Source organism: Macaca fascicularis, chromosome 9 (assembly GCF_037993035.2).
Source record: "Macaca fascicularis isolate 582-1 chromosome 9, T2T-MFA8v1.1".
Classification (NCBI taxonomy): domain Eukaryota; kingdom Metazoa; phylum Chordata; class Mammalia; order Primates; family Cercopithecidae; genus Macaca; species Macaca fascicularis.
This window is the reverse complement of record NC_088383.1, coordinates 11,279,628-11,287,329: the sequence shown is the minus strand read 5'-3', so window position 1 is coordinate 11,287,329 and position 7,702 is coordinate 11,279,628. Positions and strand designations below refer to the sequence as shown.

Sequence of the window (7,702 nt, the reverse complement as noted above, 5' to 3'; positions counted from 1 at the left end):
TTTACATTCCCACCAACAATGCCTAAGAGTTCCCTTTTCTTTGCACCCTCACCAGCATTTATTATTTTTTGTGTTTTTGATAATAGCTGTCCTAACTTGGGTGAGGTGATACCTCATTGTGGTCTTTGGTTTGCATTTCCCTGGTGATGAGCGATGTGGAATATTTTTTCATATACCTTTTGAATTTTGCCTGTGTTTGACCCCACAATGGCTTGTTATTCATTTTATACTAATTAACTCTTTTAATTCAGTGTTTATTAAACACATAATACGTTGAAAATGTGGAATAGACCCAAGTGATAAAGGGGAAACTTTATCCTTAGTGAACTTATTCAGGCTTGAGGTATAACCAACATGCTCCGGGCATGCCGAGAAAGGGCATGCGAATCAGTGTGTGTGGTGAGTGAAGGCTTCTTGGAGGAGGTGGCTGGAGCTGAGGCTTGAAGGAAAGGTCTACATAAATGTAGACCACCTTCTCCCCTTACCTAACATTACTTACCCAGTTTAAGGCCCTAGGGAGTGAGAAGGAACTCTGTAACTCACCCAGCCCACCACAGCTGACTAGATCGGGCAATCTATCCACTGCCTGGGATAAGGCATCTCATCCTCTTCCCATCAATATGGGGAGTGGTCCAGTCCTTGCCATTGGACTCGAAAGCAGGAGTTTATGGTAGACACAGTGAACTGGCTTCCACCTGTTGCTACATGAAAGTTGAACAATCAACAGGAAAATCCTATCTTTAATGAGAGGAGGAAGAGAAGAAAGACGCAGGACCCCGAGGGAAGGGAATGGAGAAGCTAAGAAACTGGGCTCCTTACAACCTGGTACTTTTCTAGTTCCTAGTTCTTATAAGGTCTACTTGAACTTCACTTTCTTTCTTTTTTTTTTTTTTTTTTTTTTAGATGGAGTCTTGCACTGTCACCTGGGCTGGAGTGCAGTGGCGTGATCTCGGCTCACTGTAACATCTGCCTCCCAGGTTCAAGGGATTCTCCTGCCTCAGCCTCTTGAGTAGCTGGAATTACAGGTGCCTGCCACCATGCCCAGCTAATTTTGCGTGTGTGTGTGTGTGTGTGTGTGTGTGTGTGTGTGTGTGTGTGTTTAGTAGAGATGGGGTTTTACCATGTTGGCTAGGCTGGTCTCAAACTCCTGACCTTGTGATTCACCCACCTTGGCCTCCCAAAGTGCTGAAATTACAGGCGTGAGCCACCGCACACAGCCTGAACTTCACTTTCTTAAATTCGCTGTATGACTTTATCACAAATGTAACTTTTTATTTGGGCCAGTTAGGGAGAATTTCTGAGCCTTGAAAGCAAAAGAACCTCGATTATACTTGACATTTAATACCAGGGTTTGGACCAACAGATCCTCGAGACAATGTGGGACTGATTGTGGCAACAGGATGGAATGGAGCTGGTGGGAGACTCTTAAGCTGGTGGGGAAGCCAGCAATAGTAGTTTGCTCAGACAACATAGAGCACATCCCTCTGAATGCAGAGTTAAAGCCAAATGTAAGCAGAGTGGGTGTGTTGGATATTGGACACTTTGCAGCTATAAGCAAAGTGGAAGAGCTCTGTCAGTGACTACTATTTGCCCCTGGATAAAACACATAGCTTACTTCAAGTTCATATCCATAAAAGTACAATCCATGACATTAACTGCACGCCTATAATAAAGAATGATAATAATAGCTATAATTTTTGAGAACTTGTTTTATGTTCGTGATTGTGCCAAAAGCTTTACTCGTTCTACCTCATTTAATCCTTACGAATTTCTTATGAAGTAGATATAGTCACTTTTCCATTTTATAATCGAGGACACTGAAGTTGAAGTGATCAGGCAATGTGCCCAAGGTCACAAAACTAGCGGGTGATAGGGTTGAGTTTGGAACAAGGTTCTCATCTTAGGTAGTTTGGATATTTGTCCTTGCCCAAATTTCCAATACTGGAGGTGGGACCTGGTGGGAGGTGTTTGGATCACAAATGGCTTGGGCCATCACCTTGGCTCTGAGCTCTTGTGAGATTTGGTCATTTAAAAATGTATAGCGCCTCCCCCTACCTCTCTCTCTGTCTCTCTCTCTCTTACTTTCTCTCTTGCCCCTGCTTTCACCATGTGATATGTCTGCTCCCCTTTGCCTTCCACCATGAATGTAAGCTTACTGAGGCCTCGTCAGAAGGTGAGCAGATGCCCGATGCCACGCCTCCTGTATAGCCCACAGAACCGTGAGCCAATTAAACCTTTCTTATAAATTACCCAGCTTCAGGTATTTCTTTATAGCAATGCAAGAACTGCCTAATACCTCTTCCACATCTTCTGAAGCATGAATAATAGTTATTTTAGTATTTGGAATCTCTTGTACTCTAGATTTCATGTGGGCAATCCTTATGTAATGTCTTACCTAAAGATTTGCCTGTTTCTTAATGTCTCCTTTAGACTTTAGACTTGGGCAGGAGGAGGGGTGCCAGAAAACTCTGTAGAGAACCAGTTAGTAAATATTTTAAGTTTTCTGGGATATGTGTTGCAACCAACAGCACTCAACTCTGTTTTGTCGGCCTAAAGCAGCCATGGCAACATAAAATGAGCATGGCAGTATTCCAATAAAACTTCATTTATTGACTGTGGGATCTGAATCTCATATAGCTTTATCATTTCAAGAAATATTATTCTTTTAATTTTTTAAAAGACCATTTAAAAATTCTTAACTCACAGGTTATACAGAAACAGGACTGTCATCATTTGCCAACCCTTGTTCTAAGGCTCCTAAAACATTCTATTTTTTCTCCCTCAGAAAGTCTTGTTCCTGCCTTCCCCAGACTCCATCTTTGTTCTTCAGATACCGTTTTCTATCTTATGACTGACTTTCCAACCCAGAAGCCTAGATTAATCATCAGTGTTATTCTTGATCTTTATCTCCTGTCCTTTGCCTACTCCTGCCATGTTTTGTTATGCAAAGTTCTTCTTGTTCTTTACCTGAAACTTATTTCCAACTCCCGCTTTTCTTTACTTGTTCTATACCAATCTCTTCCAAGTGGAATTCTCCTCTTCCAGAGGACTCTTGAACTATTGATAAATCTTTTTTCACCATTGTTTCTCTTGTTCCATTTTTGAGACTCTTTTTCTCCGTGTCTTTGGCCTCTAAAGTACAATTCAGTTTTAGATACAAAATACATTTTAAAATGCAATATAAGCAGTCAATGATGGTTATTTCGGAATAGCAGATAATTTAAGAAATCCAAAAATACAGGCCCATTTATACCTATTATTCAATGTATTGGCATATTATACCTATGTTCTATGTAGTGGCTTGGCCACTAATTTTTTTGATAAAAATATTTCCATGAAAATCAATATTATCAATAATTAATAGATATATAATAAAATTTTTAGTCCATAACAACATATGTAAAGCTGTATATGATCATTTATTGACTCAATCATCTATTTTTGGCTATTTTGGGTAATGGTGTTTTTTTCATTCTTACTAACAGCACTTGGTTGAAAATCCCTGTGACTGCTTCCTTGTACACATTGATGTTTAGTTATTTCCTTAAAATATGTTCCTCAAGCTGGGAATGCTTCATTGACATTTTTGCATTTTGCAAGGACTATTTATTGATATTCCAAAATTATCCTACAAAAAGTTTTATCAATTTTTACCTCTATGAGTAATGTATTAAACCTTTTTTTCTCAGGCAAGCCAATGTTGGGTATTAGTAATTTTAAAAACTTAAACTTCTAAATAAATAGGTAAAAAATAATATGCATTAAGAATTATTAAGGACATTAGATTTTTTCCTAACATATACTTTCTAATTATTTTCTCAGTTTGTGGAATCTCTTTAAATTTTATGACATCTTCTGTCACAGAAGCTTTAAAAAGATTTATAGACTCAAGTATTCTATTTGTTTGTTTGTTTGTTTGTTTTACCATGTTAGTTTTCTGGTGTAGATGTCATTTTAGGACATCTATTGGCGGGGCATGGTGGCTCACGCCTATAATTCCAGCATTTGGGAGGCTGAGGCAGAAGGATCACCTGAGGTCAGGAGTTTGAAATCAGCCTGGCTAACACGGTGAAAACCCTTCTCTACCAAAATACAAAAATTAGGTGGGCTTGGCGGTGGGCACCTGTAATCCCAGCTACTCAGGAGGCTGCAGCAGAAGAATCACTTGAACCCAGGAGGTGGAAGTTGCAGTGAGCCGAGATAGCCATGCCACTGCACTCCAGCCTGGATGATAGAGCGAGACTCTGTTTCAAAAAAAAAAAAAAAAAAAGAACATCTTTCACATTATTTTTACATGTATGGAATTGTTCTTCATGTTAATATTTAAATATTTCATTCAGATTAGTTGCCATGCAGTTGGTTAACAATATTTTTTAAATGAGATTTCATGTTCTTATTGATTTGAAGTGCTAGCTTTAACTCATAATAAAAGTACTATTTGGGGAACATTGTATACTTTCAATTTGTTCTGTTGATGTTTCTGCATATTCCCTCCACAGCCTTTAAAATATTGTAAATATGTAAGAGTCACTTTTCATATAATTCTACTTAAAAAATGTCTGGCTTTGTACCTCATTCTGTAATGAGTCGGTAAGTTTCAGGTGAAATGACCCCATTGCTCATACAGCCTTATCTGGCATAAAGAAATGGAATCATAGAATGGCTGGTTTTAGGTTCCTTTCTCTCTGTTCCACAGTAACCTCATTGCTCTGTTGACTCTTCTATTATCTCTACCATAGACTCTATGTGTCCCAAGGTCAAGCACCACCCCCATTCTTGATTCCTCTGTGCCTAGCTCAGATGTGGTACCTTATCCAAGCCTCTGATTTTATGGGGTGTCTTAATCAGTCCAGGCTGATATAACAGAATACATTGGACTGGGCGATTTATATGCACCATAAATTTATTATTTATAGTTCTGGAGCCTGTGAAGTGCAATGTTAAGGCATCAGCAGATTCAGTGTCTGGTGAGGGCTGTCGTCTGCTTCTAAATGGTGCCTTCTTGCTGCCTCCTCCTGTCGGGGAAGAGGCAGGAACCGTCTTTAAGTCACTTTTTTAAAGGCAATCTCATTCATGAGGGTGGAGGCCTCGTGCCCAAATCATCCCCTAAAGTCACCATGTCTTACTATGTCAACAATGGGGATGAGCTTTCAACATGAGTTTTGGAGAGACACAAATATTCAGATCATAGCACGAGGTGAGGGCATTGCCCAAGTTGTACTGCAAATGAATAAACAGCAGAGGTAGAAATAATTCTCATATCTTTTAAATTCTAGTCCATTGGTTCTCACTTTTAATTTGTTTTTCAGATTATTTGAATTTCTCATTTACCTGTGTAGACATTGTGGTTTCTGTTGTCTTCAACAACAACACAAACAACAACAACAACAACAGCAAAGAAAGAAAGATAAAGGAAAAAAAGAGAGACAGTTGTTTCCTCAGGTTGATTACCAACATAATTGCTCTGTTTTCTGATTTTTCTCACCCATCCCTGTTTTTAAGGAAAAGATTTAAATAACATAAATGTTCTGAATATTTACATTTATTCACCATAAGTTTTTAGTGAAATTCTACTTAAATAGAGCTGTATTTAAGGAGTCCTATTGTAGGGTAGGGTTATAACTCCTTTCTAAGCTTGTTTAAGTTTCATACAAGGTGAACGCCTTGGGAGCCACCTTTGTTTCTGTGTCATGTCTGGCAATAATACAAGCTCAATAAACTGAACTGAACTCTCATTACCTAATCATGCATCTCCCTTGATTTTTTTCCTTCATGCACAAAGAGCTGCTTTTGTGGGTACATAAAGGGTGTTTTCCGGTAGTTGTTAAATATTAGTATTTAATATTAGTTGTTGTCTATGTAAGTATTCATTTTTATTTAGACAAAAATATCCTACAGGGTGAGCCTCATTCATTAAGAATTAATTCAGGCATCATCTCTCTCTCTCTCTTTCCTCTCCCTACTCTTCTTCCTACCAAAATTTTCCTGATGCCTTCAGGCTAAGTTGAATGACCTTTCTCTATGTTCCAATGATACCTGTTTATATTTCCTTCCTGGCACATACATTTTGCATATTTTGTATAACGATCCGCTTGTGACGGTTACCTCCTCCAGATTATAAATCTAGCAGAGATCCTAAATGTAGTTGTCATAAACATTTCTTAATAAATGAATGTATGTCCAACATATTTGATTTAGAGCCGACCAAGGCTAAGGATCAGGCAGACACATGATTTATCTACCGATGAATTTCAAATTTGAAATGCCTTGAAAAAACAGTTTTAATAAACAGTTAAAGCAAAAACTAAACAGATTTAATAAACAGTTAAAGCATAAATATTCTGTTAGGGATAATTTCCAATCTTACTTTAAAATAACAGCAATCAATTTTCTTCTTGGACTATGTGTAAAATATATATATATTTTACATATATTTCCATATATATACACACACACACACACACACACACACACACACACACACACACACACACACCAACAAATTACCAAGACCCAGGTCTGATGGCATCTGTCTCTGCAGGAAAGTTAATATGAAATATCTAAAAGAAGGCATCTCCTAGTCTCCTGGACTTAAAGTCACCCAAAGTATATGGTCTTGTCTATACAGAGACATATGTCATAAGGATAAAAATGCATTTAGAAATTTCCATGTTCTTTCTCAATATAGAAATATGTGAGTTGCCATAGCAACAAGTGTTATAGATTCACTTATTCTCTTTTTGTTATTAAAAAATTGCAGAAGCTGAAATATTTTATAATAAACTTTGCCATTGATGTCTAGGAGAATATTTTTGTGATCATCTAAGATACTTGAAAGAATATGTTAAAATGGGAATAGAAGAATCTTTCTTAATAAAACGTCATTGAACTATCACACACACACAAAAAACCATCAAGTCACATATATTTCCAAATAACATGAAACCTTCCAGGGTAGGGCAAATAATATTTTGTTTTTGCTATTGGGATATGAAATGGAGTCAGATTTATTTTAAGAGAACAATATCAGAAACTTGAAATATAAATAATCACCCCTTAAATGATGAATGCTTTCCTTTTTTATATGTAACTTCCAATCACAAATGAGCATGTTTTATGTTTTTTAAATAAACAATACATTAATGACCAAATGTACCTCATTAAAAGAAATTAACCCTTGACGAAATTAAGAAAGACTCTGAAGGAAATAGAAGACTTACAGATGTTGAAATGATAAGCATACTATTATCATACTGGTGAAGATGGAGAATTTAAGTTGGTTTTAAAAACATTGAATTGAAACATTCAGATACTCAATTAGGAGAGTCGTCAAGCAATAGTGTGTTTTTCTAAAAGTCCCACAATTATATCCTATGCTTTCCCTTGTAGCTTTGGACTTAAAGCTTCATCTGAGTGCTCAGCTCTGCTTGGATGTTTCGCAGGTTCTGCAGCCAGGAGCTGAAGTTATGATCTCCAAAACTCCCTACCTATTCTCCCTCCCGGCTTTTCCATCTCCATAAATGGCAGCACATCTGTCCATGGGCCTAAGAAACACCAGGACCCTCTTATAGGGTGTCTTACAGTATCCTTAGAGACTCTCTCCTCCGGGTGGATCATGACGTCAAGAGATCGAGACCAGCCTGGCCAACGTGGTGAAACCCCGTCTCTACTAAAAATACAAAAATTAGACGGGCGTGGTGCT

At 37.7% G+C, this 7,702-nt stretch overlaps 1 long non-coding RNA gene across 1 annotated transcript; it reads right to left on the bottom strand.

The window, feature by feature from the left end:
* Positions 1-4,070: 4,070 nt before the first annotated feature.
* On the bottom strand, positions 4,071-6,610 carry LOC135964928 (uncharacterized). Its single transcript, XR_010577672.2, has 3 exons — positions 6,508-6,610; positions 5,332-5,358; positions 4,071-5,015 (listed from the first exon to the last, which is right to left on the bottom strand). It is a non-coding gene; the product is annotated as an uncharacterized lncRNA (long non-coding RNA).
* Between the last annotated feature and the right edge of the window lie 1,092 nt (positions 6,611-7,702).